Raw genomic sequence first — 18,335 nt, forward strand, 5'->3', positions numbered from 1 at the left:
GTGTCATTTACTTTTATGCTCATGTTGATTTTATTACTAATATAGCTTAACAGTTTTAGGAATATGTTCTGGCAGGGCTTATTTCAACTGTTTTTTAAAACTGTAGCCTATGGACCTCAAGGATCTTTCAAAATTGTTAAGTTTTTCTTCCATATTATCATGGGGTCCCCTTTTTGGGGGACTGGATGATATAAATTGTTGATCTATTGGCTCCTTTTGCCTGCCAGAATTACAAAGCACTTTGTAATGCAACCAGTGCTTTCTACTTATGGGTCACATCACCTTATAGGAGATTGTGGCCATCTTTGAGAATACACTGTCCTAGTGTAATAAAAATGCTCTTTTTGTTTTAAAGAAATAAAACACAAACTGCCACAAAATAAATTAGATTTGTTTGCATATTTCCTTATTGTTGTGGTTTGTGTCTGCATGATGCCCAAAAGCCTCATGCAGTCATGGGATGAGCTTCTAGAGTTTATGATTGATCCATAGTCCAAAGTTGGGATTATGGGTGTAAGTGCTACACCCATCCTAGGCTAGGGTGGGTAGTTTGCATACAATGTAAGGGAGGGAAAGAGACTACTGTGGCTGCTTCTCCCTTTTGCTTTTGCTGCTTCTGCTGTCTTCTGCTGCCATGAACTGTTACCCTCTCCCTGTGCCACTCTGCCTTGGAGCCAGCCGAGTTTGGACTGAAACCTCCACCATCTGTGAGCTAAATAAACCTTACCTTCCTCAATTTTGGGAGTCAGGTATTTTGTCTAAGCAACAAGAGAAAAGTGACGAAGACACCTATGAATTGCCAAGACTATTCAGTGTCTTCTACCATCGCACAAATGTGGAGATGCTCTTTCCCATTCACATGGCTCGACATTAAAGTGTAAGAGAAAATTCTCCTCCTGCCCACTTAAACACATCTGCTTCCTTTCCAAGTTCTGACCTGATAGGATTTACTGAACCCAACTAGCTGTAGCTGACAATTTGGTTTCCTCTGTGAATGAGGAGTTTCATCTCAGCAGGTAAATGGATTGTGTGTTGCAAATGCAGAAAATATAAAATAATTAAAAGATAGGAAACTGCGTGTATTCATTATTTCTGTCATTATCAACATTCTGTGCTTTGAATTCTGAGGTTCTGAGATGACTATACTCACTTGCTGCAGTTAATAAAAGCACCTTCTAGAGGCTTCCCCAGGGCTGGGGTTATAGATCAGTGGCGTAAGTGCCTGCCTGGCAAGCACAAGGTCCTGAGTTTGATTCCCAGTACAAAAAAAAAAGAAAAATAAAGCCTTCGCCAAATGAGCAGAATTTACCACTGGGGTCCACAGGGCACAGCCTGCTTTCCTTGGGCTTCTTCTACCCACCACAGTCACGAAGCACTTCATGATGCAAGCACTGCTTGCTACTTAGAGGCCACGTCACCCTAAGGAAATTGTGCCCATCTCTGAAAGTGCACAGTGATACTGCATTGGAAATGCTGGCTTTGTTTTAAAACTTAGAGCAGAGGCTGCCATAGAAATTACCTCTGATTTGTTCTTTTGCACTTAATATCATATCTATCCTTAGGACTCAGTGAATAGCCACAGATAGCTTTTTATTCATTTATTTTCACTTTTATACCATCAAGGAAAAACAAGAAAAACTTGCCTCCACTTTTTCTACCTACAATAGCCACCTTTTATCATCTGTATTAAAATTTGAGGATTTTTTAAAATCTCCAGTGAACAGCTATTGCTTCTAATGGATTGACTTCCTTCCTACAAGCACGGTAAAACATTTTGCACATCTTCATAGAGTACAGGGTTTGGACTTGGGAAGCAAGGCAGTAGCACATGTGAAATGGGCATGGCTCTTACCTTAGACCTTAGCATCTCATAGGGATGATGAAAAAAGCAAGCGACCTCAATTTAGTGTAAAACTGAATATATGATGAATGTTAGAAAGCAAGGACATGGGGCCAGGGTTATAGCTCAGAGGCACAAGCGTCTGCCTGGTAAGCACAAGGTTCTGAGTTCAATTCCAGGTACCAAAACAGAAGAAAAAGAAAGCAAGGATAGATGATCCTCCAGGAACCTAAAGCAGGGAGTTGTGACCTAATCAGAAAAGCTCAAGAGGTCCTCAAGGAAGTAGAAACAGAAGCCAAGTGTGAAGGATGGAATGGAAGTTGGGAAGCGACCAAGGAAGAAAGTGCTCCCCACAGATGGGACAGCACAGGAGAACCCTGAGCTGGAAAGGTTCTTAGACAGAGTGAATAGGTTAAGGTGTGCCCATGAGCCAGAGAGGCATAGCGCGGAGGATGCCAGGCCCAGTCCATTAGGACTGGCTTGGCTTTGCCTTCCTTTTTTTTTTTTACAATTATTAATTTAAGTCTAAGTTTAAAAAAATCTATACAGTTACCTACACCTGCCTCCAGCCTGGCTTCTTCTGCAGTAAATCCAAGATAACATGTTCTTTAGTCTTTAAATATTTCAGATTTAGTTCTCAAATATGAAGACTCTTGTAAAATATCCACAAAACCAGTTTTACAGTTTATAAAAACACTGATATCTTACTGTCAACTATAGTCAGTAACTACATGTTTGCAACACGTCTGTGTACGTTATATACATAGACTATACATGTATATGTATATATAGTGCAATAGAGTTGTGTTTGTAGATAGGTTTGTATTTTATGTTTATTAGCATTCATGTAAGGCTTTTGTGCTGTAATAGGTATGCTTCCTTAGTCTCCTTTTCTCTGCAGGTTCCCATCCCTTTTATTTTTTCAAATTTATTTGAATGAAAAGCTGACCCATTTGGTCCCATAGAATTTCTCATGACCTAGATTGTTGATTGACTGCCCATATTATCTAACACGTTCCTCTGTCTCCCATGTTTTCTGTAAACTACTAGAGGCATGGTCAGATTCTGGATTGATGGTCTTGCAGTACCCTAGTGTGATGCCTTGTATTTGGTGGGGGAGTAATCGCCTGTAATGTTGGCAGCCACTAACGGTCATGGCCTGGAACCATTGTCCCTTTGATGTTGACATGTTCACTATGGGGCTGCAATTCCTATGTCTCGCTACAGCTCTGACTAGACTAGCTCTGACACCCCGGCTAGTTTGTTTATTTATTTATGTTTTTAGACAAGGGTCTCACTATGTAGTCCGGCTGGCCTCAAACTTGAGGTTGTCCTCAAGGTTGTCACCATCCCCAGTATCTTGTTTTCAACCACTGTGGGTGAGTGCATGACTATCTGAAAAAATGGGTGCCGCCAAATATGTTATTTTGTGAATTTTGCACAAATCAGCTGCCTTCTTGTTTAAAATGTTTTAAAGAAATTTACAAATATATTTTAATGCAATGCAATGAATAAATTTGTTGACCATTGTAATATTTTAATTGATGTGAATAGTATCAATTTTCATATGTGAGTATAACTCAAATTCAAATAACTAACTATATTCTGGCCATTTATAGACTTTTATAGATTTCATTAGTAAAACGACCAACAAATTTGTACCATCAATGTTACAAGTTGCCCGATGGAACAGATCTACATACTACCAGTGGTTCAAATAAATCGGAGCATATTAAAAATGGTGACCAACTTCAATTACTTTGTATTCATCTATTAGCTGACCTATCTCTATTAAGAAAATATTTCTACCAATAACTTTTTGGTCTTTGAGGTAGAGTTTGTAAGTGGAAGGAGGTAGAGTTTGCAAATGGAATCACCCTCTAGAGCAAACAACTTACAACCCAGACCAACATCACAGCAAAACTTTATTCCATGGAGAAATGAGAACATTTCGTGAAAAAGAAAAGCTCAACAGATATATGAATATCAAACGAGCATTCCAGAAAATATGCAGGATTACCCTAGACAGAAAATATGAAACCAATGAAGTGAAAATTTCAGATGGAATGAAAGCATCACAGAAGATTAATGGGTAAACAATGAAAATAAAACATGACAGGAAAACAGAAGCAAAGACGTCACCCACAGAGAAAGAGCACCATGGTGGTCACTATTCAATAACTCTTGGGGCAACGTCTCAGTGTTAATGGCTGCAACTCTCCAATTAAATGACTCAGATTGGCTGACTGGATGAAAAAATATTCCAACAATCTGTTGCACGCATTATATAGAAACATATAATGCAAAAAGGAGTTCATAGGCTGAAAAAACAAAAAAACAAAGGATGGAAAACATCATGTGCCAGGACCCCCAAAATAAGCAGGGTAGCAATTTTAACCTCAGGCAATATAAACTTTAAGCTGAAACTGATGAGAAGAGACAAAGTAGGTCACTACATACTAGTTCAAGGAACAACTAGTTCAAGGGATAACACTTATAAATCCTTATGCACCAAATACTGGAACAATTATATACATAAAACAAACACTGTTGAATATAAAAGATCGAATTACACTAACACAAACATGAAAGGGGATCTTAATACTTCACTTTCATAAGGAGATAGATCAAATAATAACTGTATGTAATATAGCAACATTTGTGAATTTCTTTCATTTTGTCTTGAGGTCATGTATCATTTTTGTTCTTTTTGTGTTTTTTTTTTATTTTTGTCTTCATTGTTGTTTTGTCAGTTTTTTAATTTTTAAAATAAAAGAAAAGATGACAGAATGATGTTGATCAACTCAATAACAAGCAATAAAACCCAGACAATAACAAAAAAAACCTAGCAACTATAAAAAACTGAGGACCTGGTGGATTTCCTACTGAATTCTACAAAACATTTTAAGATGTTATATCACCAATACTCCTTCAAGTTTCTCATGAAATTGAAAGAGATGGCATGCTTCTAAACTCATTATGAAAGTCAACATCACTTTGATCCTAAAACCAGATAAAGACCCAACTAAAAAAAGAAAACTACAGGCCAATCTGCTTAATGGAAATAGATACAAAAATCCTCAGCAAGATATTAGTGAATTGAGTGCAGAACGCTGTCAAAAAGATCATACATCCTGACCACATAGATTTCATCCTAGAGTTGCAAAGATTGTTTAGCATATACAAATCAATAAATATAATACATCACATAAACAGAAGCAAAGACAAAACCACATGAACATATCAATAGATGAACAAAGCTTTTTGACAAAATTCAATGTCCCTTCATAAGAAGAACCCTGAAGAAAATATGTATAGATGTACAATACCTGAAAACTCTTGAAGACATAGGTGTAGTCAAAGACTTCATAAACAAAACCCAAATGGCATGGGAAATACTACAAAGAATCAACACCTCAGATCTTATCTTATTCAAAAGCACATTAAAAGAAATCACCAACAAAGTGAAAAAATTCAGAGTGGGAAAAAATCTTAGCCAGTTGTCTTCCAGACAAAGGACTAACAGCTAGGACATATAAAGAACTGAAATAAATCAGACCCCTCAAATTTAAAGATACAATCCATAAATGGGCACCAGAAATGAATAAACACTTCTCAGAAGAAGTATAAATGGCAAATGAATATATGAAAAAATGTTCAGCACCACTGGTCATTCAAGAGATGGAAATTTAAAAAATGCTGAAATTCCATCTCACTCCAGAAAGAATGGCTGTCATCAAGCAATGAACCAATAATAAATGCTGGTGTGGCTGTGGAGAGAAAGGAACCCTTCTTTACTATTGGTGGGAATGTAGACTGGTACAACCACTATGGAAATCAGCATGGAGATTCCTCAAAACACTATGATTAGAGGGTCCATTTGACCCAGCTATTTCCCTTTTTGGTATCTTCTCAAAAGAATTAAAAGCATCATGGCACAGCGATATATGCATACTCATGTTTAGAGCAACAGTTCGTAATAGCTAAATCTTGAAAACAACCCAAATGCCCGTCAACTAATGAATGAATAAAGAAGATGTGGATCTTTATACAATTCAGCATTACTCAGCCATAAAGAAGCATAAATTTCAGACATTTCTAGCTAAATGGATGCACCTTGAGACCATACTCTTAAGATAAATAAATTAGACATACATGCAAATATCACATTGTTTCTCTGGTGTGAGAAACCAAAAGTGTAAATAAGAATCAAAATATATAATATTGTGAAATAGGAAGAAATTTTTGAAAAGGAAAAGGGAAGGTGTGGGGAAGAAGGAAGGGAAGAAAAAAGGAGTAAAAAGGATAAAATGGAAACAAAGCTTTGTAAAAGAAGAGGGGGAAAAGCGGTTGAAGGGAGGGGAGGGGAATGGGAAAAAAGAGGGTCTAAGATATATCATGTACAGGTACAAGTTTGCTATGATGAAAGTGATCATTATGTATATCTAAATTACTACCAATAAACTTAATTAAAAATAAAAAACCAGAAGTACAATACCTGAATTTGATAAAAGCTATTTATAATAAAAAATTACTAGCATCCTTTTAAATGGGGGAAAACTGAAAGCATTCTATCTGAAATAAGGAACAAGACAAGTGTGCCCACTGTCACCATTTCTGTTCAACATAGTACTCAACATAGCCACAGTAATCATAGTACTCAACATAGCCACAGTAATCAGGCCAGAGACAGAAATAAAAGGGATATGCATAGGGAAAGAAGAACTCAAATGTTTATTCACAGATGACTTTCTACTCTACACGGAAAACCTAGAGAACTCCACAAAAACTCTTAGAATTAATAACCAATTTCAGCAACATACATCAATAATGAACTCAATGAGAAAGAAATTTTAAAAACAATACCACTCACAGTAGCATCAAGAAAATTTAAATAACTAGGGATTAAGCTAGCCAAGGAAGTAAAACACCTCTACAAAGAACACTGAAATACTCTGAAAAAGGACATTGAAGAGGATATAGAAAATGTAAACATATCCCTGCTCCTGGATAGGCAGCATCATTTTTTTCAATACGGCCATACTCCCAAAACTGTTACACAGATTAAGTGCAGTCCCAATAAGAATACGCACAGCATACTTTACAGATCAAGATAAAACAATATTAAAGTTCATATGTTATGAGAAGAATCCAGAATAACAAAAGTAATCTTGGGAAACAGGAGCAAAACAGGAGGCATGAATCACCTGATACTGTCACAGAACCAGATATGGGTCAGTGCAACAGTGTGGAAGATATAGAATAATTCCCATACACATTCATCTATCTGATCTTTGACAAAAGGGCCAAAGCATATGATAGAGGAAAAATAGCCTATTCAGAAAATGGTGGTAGGAAACTGGATATGTGTTTGGAGAAAACTGAAGAAAGACCTGTTGTCTCTCTCCATGTACTAAACTAAAGGAAAATTGCATCAAAGTTTTAAATATTAAAACAGAAACATTGAGCCTACTAGAGGACAAAATAGGTAAAGCACTTAAAGATACAAGTGTAGGAAAGGATTTTTTAAAAACAGAACCCCAATTACACAAGAAATAACAGGAAGAATCAACAAATGAGATTAGATGAAATTAAAATCTTCTGCACAGCAAAGGAATCAATTACTACAGTGAAGAGATAACCTACAGAATGGGAAAATTTTTCTAGCTATTTCTCAGAGGACTATTATTTTCAGATTATAAAGAACTGAAAAAAAAAAAAAAAACTTAGACCACTTAAATTAAGTGATCCATTCAACAGACAGGCAAATGAAGTGAACAGACATTTCTCAAGAGAAGAAGTACAAGTGGCCAAGAAATATATTCAGCATCTCTGGCCATTAAGAAATGCAAATTAAAACAACACTAAGATTCCACCTTATAACAGAAACAATGGCAGTCATCAAGAAGGCAAAGAAAAACAAATTCTGGTATGGGTTTTGTCAAAAGGAACCTTCCTACATTGTTGGTGGGAATGTATGCTAGTAGAGCCATTATGGAAATCAGTATGGAGATTTCACAAAGAAGTAAAATTAGAGGTTTCATAAGACTGAGCTATTCGCCTTCTAGTTATATTCCCCAAAGAGCTAAAGACATCATATTACATTAATACATGCATATCAATGTTTATAGTAGCAAAATTCACAGTAGAGAAATCCTGGAAGCAGCAGGTATACTTATCAATAGATAAATGAATGAATAAAATGTGGTATCTAAGTCTAATGGAATGCTACTTGATATAAAGGATGAATTTGAGGCATTTGTAGGCAAATTTTTGCATCTGGAAAATACGATGAGGGAAATAAATCAGACACACAAGATTAACCATCGTATGGTATCTATCATTTGAGTAAGGCAAAGTACAAATAGTGAATGTACAAGATGGATAGAAAGCGACGAGGAGAAGGATTTATTGGAAATGGGAAAGGGTCCTGAAGACCAAAGGTGAGGGTAGAAGGGGAGAGGAACGGGGAGAGAAAATAAGTAGAATTAAGATATTCCATGTACAGCAACCTAATAACCTCAGTGAATGTCAACGTTATACTGTATGTCATAAACATGAGCTAAGAATAATAAGAATAAAAAGGGGGAAAGGAGATAGAGAGGCAGAGGGAAGGAGGAGGGGTAGATATGGAGTCAAAAAAGAAACAGGCTGTATTATGTGCACATACCCACCACCCGAGATGAATGTAAACATCAGGTACGGCAAGCATGTATTAATAAAAGAAAAATAATAAATTACAAAAATGTTTCCACCTTTGGGCAATGGGGGATTCTTCACCTAGTAATCTGCAATAATTTCCTTGCTTTAAGGTATGATGATATATTTGTAGCTCAGCATGTACATTTACTTTGCGTGATGTGGAGTTGGTTATTTCTCTAAGAAACTAAATCCTGTATGGGAAATAATATTTGGATGTTGCAATTTAGGTAGTTATGATACTTGTGAGTTATTATTTCTAAGTTTTTTTTTTATGGACAAAGCTTTGCTTTAAAGAAGTAGTTGATCTTGAGTCCATATTTTCATTGGAATGTAAGATCATAGGGCTTTTACTTAATGTCTTTTATTTGTATTTTCTTTCTTCCACAATGAAAATTCCAAGATTCAGGGCCTCAACATAATTACTGTATTTGATAATGCATACCTAATATTCTCAGAATAAAAAATGCCAACATGTCAACCAAAAATGTGATTGCTTAAAACAATTTTCTGTGTTATTGCTACTCATTTTCTCCATAGGACACACCCCATTATGTACAAATCACTTTTGTTTTTCTGTTGCTTCATTAACTCCATTAGTTATATGTCCAATTTGATGTACAGGTTCACTTGTTTCCTCTTGCTTTAGATTTTAGCACTGCTTTTTATTTATTTTTGCTTCACAGTAGGGTAATTACATGCATATAAATTCAAACATTAACAAATGCTCTGTTTCATGTCTTCCCCTGTAGTTAATGATTTTTATTTATTTGATGATATATTTTCTATTTAAAAAATATCAGAAATTCTACACCCATATTTCCCCTGTTCTTTGAGTAAATGGTAGTATACCTTGTGGCTTTTTCCTAACTTATCTTTTATATCGAATATACCCCAGATGTAATAGTAGCTTGAAGAGATATGCCACCTTCCCCTCAAAGTACTCCAAAGGGCAAATGAACCATAGCTATTTAACTACTCACATATTGGTGGACATGCGGCTGCTTTCTGTCTTGTGATTGTAAGTTGTTCAATTACTAGATGCTACATACATATTTTCCTATATTTTGGCTAAGATAAGATAGGCATAGATTACTATGAATGAATATCTGGATTAAAATGTGCTGTAAGAAATTTCAATAGGTAAGCCAATAGCATCACTACAGGGTTTGTTAAACCTTTCATTTCCACTAATAATCTATAAGATTGACATATTTCACATAGCCACATCATGAGAGGGAGACTGTGTCGTATCAAATATATTTGAGTTAAAGTAAGAGTGAAGCATGAGTGGTAAGGGGGACCCATAGAAAGGGGGAACCAAGAAAAGAGGGGCCCATTGAAACACAGGATGTAATCCAGTGACAAAGGCAGTGAATCTGGAGTCACGATATATTTAGAAGAGAAAATAAATCACAGGACATGGTAGCTTATCAAACTCAGAGACAGAAGGACAAGATTACCAATCAGAATGGCTTATTTGTAGTTTCTTCCCTCACCAGTATTTTTTTTAAAAAGGTTTAGATTTTCCTTTCTACAGGGACACTTCTAAAAATTGTGAAATGGCTTCAAAAGAAAGTTTTGAAATGCATGCTTTTTGAAATGTAGTTATTAAAAGCAAATTATGCTGAAGGGATTTGAATGGGACAAGATGTACACCTGGCATTTGAAATCTGCTTACAGTTTTGGCTGTCTGAGGCAAATTCTTCAGTGTCTCATTCACGGAATCCTTTCTTCTCTCTCAATCTTAACTGGGATAAATAAGAGAGAATGACATGCTCTGAGACAAAACTCTTAAGTGAAATAAATTAGACTCACATGTTGAAATATCATATTGTTTCTGTAGTGTAAGAAGCCAAAAGGGTAAATGAGGACCAAAATATATAATAGATATTGGGAAACAGGAAAAATGTTCACCTGGGCAGAAGAACAAGGGAGAGGGGAGAGGGAAAGGAAGGGAAAAGGGAGAAAAAGAATAAAATGAAAGATGGAAATGAATCTTTTTTATATAAAGAGGGGAAAATCAGTTAAAGGATGAAGGGCTTTGGGAAAAAAGAAATAAGATATACAGCTTTATGTACAGGCACAAATTCCCTATGATGAAAGTGATCATTATGTCTTATCTAAAGTATACCAGTAAAATAAATTAGCTTAAAATATCCAAATAGGCTGCTGGAGAGTTTCATGAGCTGATACCGATTCTTTTGGTGGAAACACTGCAGTGCTGACTGAATTTGTTGCCATTATTTCCAACTGCATGTCTGGCTCCTGGCTGTCACCAGCTGCTGTCTGTCCTAAGCAGTTCAGTTTGCTCTTCACCCATACACGCCATGCTTGTGGCTCAACCCTCTGCTCAATACAAATCCAAATCCTACTTGAAATTCAAAGTTTGTGAATCTGAGAACCACTCATATTCTTAGAAACTTCCTTATATAGCTCTACTATGTTTATATTCAAAATATACTTAAGGGGGTGTAGAGGCAGCACGGGCAAGGTGGATGGGGTGACGAGGAGCGAGAGTGGGGGAACAGCACAGAAAAGAATGGAATTGATGAGAAGCTGAAGGCCCCAGCTTTTATTTTCATTTCTCCTTGAGTCTGAAGCCAGTTTCACTTTGTAAACTTGAATTACTTAATTTCCCTCTCTTGCTTTCTTCATGTGTAAGATATAGAGAATAATTCTTGCTCTGGTCCTTTATAGAATAATGGTTGAGGGGGAAAATATATGGACATACAGCAAGATGGGACAAGCAGTAAAGTGCCGTGAGGAACTTTGCATAACTTTTAAAAAATACATCTACTAAATTTCTCTTTTACATGTATGGTTGCATTCTGACATTCACACAGGCCATTTTTCAGTGAGTACCATAGAGCAGAGAATGGGTTACAATTTTGAAACTTAAGTTTTGATAAAAGCTTGTTTAAGTCAAACTATATTAGAAATATTACTTATGTATAAACAGTATATACAGACATATATCATACATATGTGTTTGCATATACATATGTATTTAAAAATACAGTATAGTAAAATACATGACCTTCATGGTAAAATTGTAGAGAACAACATTGCACTAGTGGGCAGTATAAATTAATGTTGATGAATCAAATGTGTTCAAAATGGCTTTTAAAAGCTACTGATTACAGGTACTTGAAGGAAAGTGAATTCAATTAGCAGAAGTAAGATGCAGATATATTTCACAGAACTTCTGAAGGAGATTTATGAAAATTTAAAAGCACTTCAGAAATGTACAGCACACATTTATAATTGTACATTACTTCACTTCAGAAATATCTTAATATTTGTGAGTGGTTTTCTGGCAAAAACCACTAACTCTAGTCCTTTTTATGTTATGTTGAAAAGGTGGAATAGCAAACATGAAAGTGGGAGCTTGTTTCCTAAAACACTGGTAAAAATGGAAGATAAAAACAAGTGTACAATGGTAATATTAGCACACCAATTAATCAATCAATGTAAATCAGAAAAGTAGCTGCTTATGTTGGTAACTACTAATATTTCTATTTTCTTGCTTATTTTTGTTTATGTATTCATGGAAGTAAAATAAACATATTTAAATTATTATTAGCACATGATTGCAGTACATAATGTGTCCATTCCTTGTGTGGAGTTAGCATATGGGCAGAACACACCCTAATTTTTTTTAGCTCCTTTCCCTTCCCCGTCTCCTCCCTCAATCTGTCTGTCTTTTGATCCTTTTCCAATTTGACAAAGATCTAGATCTGTGCTTTCTATGACTTACCTTTTCTTTTGCTCTCATATGAGAGCAGCTACATAATATTTAAGCTTGTGCATCTGATTTATTTCACTTAACATTATGGTTTCAAGGTGCATCTATTTTCCAGCAAATGTAGTTACCTCTTGTTCACAGGGAATAATTTCCAAGATCTCCAGCAGATGCATAATATTGTACGTAGCCTCAAACCCTACACAGAGTATGTTGTTGTTCTGTAAGTAAATACCTATGATAAAGTCTAATTTGTAAATTAAGCATAATAAGAGATTAATAACAATAAGTGAATAAAACAAGGAAAATATTATACTATAGCAATAATGCTAGAGTCACTAATCTTGTGCTTTGAAGACACCATTAAGCAAAATAAAGGTTGCCTGAGCACAAGAACTGTGGTACCACACGAGTTGATGACATGGTGGAGACAGTTACTAAATGAATAATGGGAGGGTAGCATATACAGTATGGATATGCTGGAAAAACTGATAACTGACCCCTCAGGAAGAACAGCAGATTTCATCACTGCTTGGAACAGTGCATAACTTAAAGCTCAGATCTCTTGAATTCTCCATTTAATGTTTTCAAATCTCATTGACCATCCTAACTGGAACTGTGAAAATGAACCCATAGATAATGGGGCCTTCTCTATGCACCAGACAAATTTTTAGGATATAATCACACTCCTAACATGTAACTGCCACCCTGATCAACAAATAGAAACTGACAAGGAGAAGCTTCATACTTGTAACCTTCCACTATGGAAAACCACTGCCTGGACTTCCAACACTGTGGAGTAATTTGGCTGGGTTTTGAGTATATAGTATATACTCTGGCCCGTCTGATTCCTGTTATACATGTATTAGAGTCATCCTTAACACTGTATGCTGTTAATGTATGTTCATTATTACTGTTACAGAAACGTAGGCTCTTTGGTGAACTGTCCATCAAGTCTTTTAAATTATTTTTAAAATTTACTACAGTCGAAGACATATTACTATTAATCTCCCCATAAATACTTTCCCTCACTTTGAATACACATCCCATCACTCTTATTTATTTCTTCATGTAATTGGGGTCTGAATATACTTATATGATTATATATTTTTATTCATATACATGAGAAATATTTTCCCATGCCATAATTATGTTCAGTTTTTTGTTGACACCTGTTGTCAATAGGAAAGCAAAACTTTTACTGTTGATTTTTACATTTTATTTTTACTTTGAGTACTCCTTTATTAAAAACTAGAACTCTATTTTTAATTTTTCTTTATCTGTGCTTTATATATTTATTGTCTATCCCAAGGTCATGAAGATATTTCTCTCTGCTTCATGTAAAAGCTTGCTTGCATAATCTTCTATTCATTTATTTTGCTTTTATCATTCAAGGAGGCAATCATCTGGAATTGATTTTTATGTATGCTGGCAAGTCAGCAGATAAGGTTTGTGTTTTCCCAAATTGGAACTTAGTTTAATTTAACATTGTTTATTTAACTACTTATGACAAACTTGATGGCTAAAACAACACAAATTTATTATCATGTAATTTTCTAGGTTAGAAGTCTGCCACAGTGTCACCAGCAGAGATGTGGTTGGCAGGGCTGGGGTGCTCTGCAGGCTTTCAAGGGTGAGCTGATTCTTTCTCTTCTTCTGGTTCTCCAGGCAATCTTCATGCCTTGCTTCAGAGAGGCTGCTTCTTCAAGGCCTGCCACAGTGGGCTGAGGTGTCCTACCTCACAGCATTCTCCTGTAATCTCACCTTCTGACTTGAATCTCTTCTTCCCTCTGCTGTTTTTCAAGACCATTGTGCTTTCACTGAGATAATTCTAGATAGTCTGTATATTTTAAGGTCAGCTGACTAACAACTTTGATTCCATTTCCAACACTAATTCCCCTTTGCTATATAACATAAGATATTCTAAGATTTAGGATGGGAACATCTTCAGAGAAACTCATCTGGCCCATCACCACATTCAGCTTACAAGCCGTTAGTCAGTGCACTGAAGCAACATCTGTCATAAGTCAACTTCATCACTTTTTATTTTTCTGTTCCAGTAGTCTTGTAGTACATTCTTGCATTAAAAACACATTTTGGACCTGAGGACTGTGGAGCGGCAGAGGAGTAGCCTGAGCTCTGTGGAAATTTTGGTTGGCAGGTGAGGCTGGCATGCTCCTGGCTGGCTGCCTGCAGGCACTGATGAAGTGGCCCCAGCTCCATGCACATCTTAATTGGTGGGTAAGGCCCATGCATGCACACAGATAGCTGCTTGTGGACAGCTGAGCAGCACAGGAGAAGCCCAAGCTCTGTGGACCTTTTGGTTGGTGGGTGAGGTCCACCATCCCTTGACCAGCTGCCTACAGACCTGGGAGTGGCGGCTCCTGTCTAACCATGGCTGGATTCATGACTGAGGCCCACAGGCTTTCCACTGATGGCCTGAAGACCTTAGCACTGAAGGCCAGTATTCCCACACCATCGCAGTTGTGGTCTGAGCCATGTACCCCACCAACTGCCTGGGTATCCCGGACCTAGTGATCCACTGCCCTCTACCATCTTGGGATAAGTCTGACACCCAGGAAAATTAGGATCTCTAGAGACCTTCAGTGAACTGCCTGGAAAGCATGTGGCTTGGTGCTTTCCTTCTGACATCCAAAATAAGATGTAGGAGCAAAATGCAATCTCAGAACACAACCCCACCCAGGACAAGTCCAAGAGATATTGACATAGGAGAACTTGGAAGTCACATACCTGAATCTTTGAAATGATCACAACTGAAGTAAAGAAACAACTCCATCAGGCCATAAAAGAAATCACATCAGAAATAATCTCCCAGGTAAAAAGAGAAATGACAACAATAATGAAAGAACTGCTCAGCACATCTACAGAAGACATATATAAAAAAAGGATGAGCACAGGAAAATGATGGAAACATTAAATGAACAATGCAGGACAGAACTAGAATGCATGAAACAGATTTAAAGAGATATCTAGAAAATCAAAACTTCCATTGAAAGCTGGCAAAACCACTTGAATGAATCCAAAGATAACTTTCAGATCTTGATGATAACATTGCAGTAAATGATCGTGAAAGGAAAGATCTCTTAAAAACAACGAAGAACTATGGAATATCAATTCAACAACTGCAAGATAATGCAAAAAGAAACAATGTAAGATTAATAGGTGTCAACAAAACAGCAGGAATCAATACAAATGACATAAAAAGACTATATGCAGAATTAAGAGCAGAAATATTGCAAGGCATGGAAAAAGAATCTGACATACAAGTAAGTGAGGCATACAGAACCCCAACTAGCCATGACCAAAATAAAACTACACCCAGACATATAATAATGAAGATCCCAGATATCCAGCAAAAGAACAGAATATTAAAAGCCATTAGAGAAAAAAAACCAGATCACCTATAAAGGAAAGCCCATCAGAATAATGGCAGACTTCTCAACACAAAACATCAAATTAAGAAAAGCTTGGAGTGAAGTAGCCCAGATCCTAAAACAAAATAATCTCCAACCCACAAAATTATGATGATGTATAAAATTAGATTGATGTATCCCACAAAATTAGATTGATGTATCCCACAAAATTATCCTTCAGATTTAATGGAGAAATAAAATATTTCCATGACAAAGAACAACTGAAGAACTTCACAAGTGCCAAACCAACCCTACAAAGAGTACTAAAAGACACTCTAGAAAGAGATAGAAATGACCACAATTTCAAGAAAAACAATAGAAAGGAACCATGTCATAGAGCAAGCAATTAAACAGAGTGTAAAAGTAGGACACCAATAACAGATAGATAACATGACAAAGATAAGCCAACACATTTCAGTTATACCCGTTAAAGTAAATGGCCTCAATTTGCCAATCAAAAGAAGTACACTGGCAGGGTGGATCAAGAAACAAAATCCAACAACATACTGTGTACAAGAAAAACATTTAATTCAAGAGAAAATTCATAGGCTGAAAGTCAAAGGATGGAAAACAATCCTCCATGTGTCAGGAACCCAGAAAAAAGCAGGGGTAGCTATTCTACTTTCAGACAATGCAAATTTCAAACCAAGAATGATCAAAAGAGATAAAAAAAAGATCACTAGATACTTCTCAGGGAAAAACTTCAAGAGGAAGAGATAACAATCATAAATTTGTATACACTAAACGTGGGAGCAACCAACTATATAAGACAAATCTTAATACACATGAAAAACCAAATAACTAACAACACCTTTGTAAAGAGGGACCTTAACACCCCACTGACAGAAAGAGATATGTCAATGGGACAAAAATCAGCAAAGAAATAGCAGAATTGAACAAAACTTGTAAACAAATGTACTTAGTAGATGTTTATAGGGTAATCTTTCCCACAATATCAGAAGACACCTTCTTCTCAGCTTCACATGGGACTTCTAAAAAAGATGGCATACTAGCCCATAGAACAAGCTTAACTAAATGCAAAGGAATTCAAATTATCCCATGTATACTATCTGACCATAGCACAATACAATTGGAAATTAATGACAAAAGGTACCACAAGAACTCCATAAACACATGGAAAATAAATAATAGCCTCCTTAACAACCAATGGGTCACAGGAGAAATTAAAGAAATTAAGCAATATCTACAAGCAAATGAAAATGTTAATACAAATTACCCAAATGTGTGGGATGGACTGGAAGCAGTCCTCAGTGGAAAGTTTATAGCTGTGAACTCAAATATCAGGAAAACAGAACAAGAACAAACAAATAGCCTAGTATTGCACCTCAACTTTTAGAAAAAGAAGAACAAATCAAGCCCAAAGCCCAAAGAAGGGAGGAAATTATAAAGATCAGGGCAGAAATAAATGCAACTGAGACAAAGAAAACACTACAAAAAATTAATGAATCAAAGAGTTTGTTATTTGAAATAATAAACAAAATTGATAAGTCCCTAGCCAACCTTATCAAAAAAAGGAAAGAAAAGACTCAAATTCATGCAATAAGGAATGAAGAAGATGAAATTATGACAGATCCTATAGAAATTCAGAAGATCATCAATATCTACTTTGAAAATGTTTACTCCCATAGGATGGAAAACACAGAAGAAATGGACAGATTCCTCAATATATATGAATTACTAAAGTTGAATTAAGAATATTTCAAAATCTTTAATAACCCAATATCAATTATGGAAATTGAAAATGTGATTAAAATCCCAACAACAAAGAAAAGCCCAGGTCCTGATGGATTAATAGCAGAATTTTACAAGACATTCAGAGAAGACTTAATGCCAATACTCCTCACACTCTTTAATGAAATTGAAAAGGAAGCAATTGTCCCTAACTCATTTCTGGAGGCAAGTATTATATGGATACCAAAACCAGAGAAAGACCTAACCAAAAAAGAGAACTATACAGCAATCTCACTAATGAACATAGATGCAAAGATACTTGATAAAATACTAGCAAACAGAATTCAGCAAATCATCAAGAAGATAATACACCATGACCAAGAGTAGGATTCATCCCAGGGATGCAAGGATGGTTTAACATATGCAAACCAATCAATGTAATGACCATATCAACAGAACCAAAGACAAAAATCACATAATCATCCCAATAGAAGCAGAAAAAGCTTTTGAAAAATTCAAACATGCATCCATGATAAAAACTCTACAGAAAATAGGAATCGGTGGTCTTTACCTCAATCTAATAAAAGCCATCTATGACAAACCAACAACCAACATCATACTAAATGGACAAAAACTAAAAGCTTTCACCTTAAAATCAGGAACAAGACAAGGATGTCCACTGTCACCACTCCTATTCAACATACTTCTGGAAACATTAGCCAGAGCAATTAGACAAGAGAGAGATATAAAAGGAATAAGAATAGAAAAGAAAGAAGTGAAATTATCATTTACAGATGACATGATACCCAACATGGAAGACCCCAAAAGCTTCACCAGAAGACTCCTAGAACTAATGAACAAATTCAATAGTATAGCTGGATAAAAAGTCAACACTCAAAAATGAATGGCATTTCTATACACAAAC

The sequence above is a fragment of the Chinchilla lanigera genome, unplaced genomic scaffold (assembly GCF_000276665.1).
Source record: "Chinchilla lanigera isolate Chin_1 unplaced genomic scaffold, ChiLan1.0 scaffold00007, whole genome shotgun sequence".
Taxonomy (NCBI): Eukaryota; Metazoa; Chordata; class Mammalia; order Rodentia; family Chinchillidae; genus Chinchilla; species Chinchilla lanigera.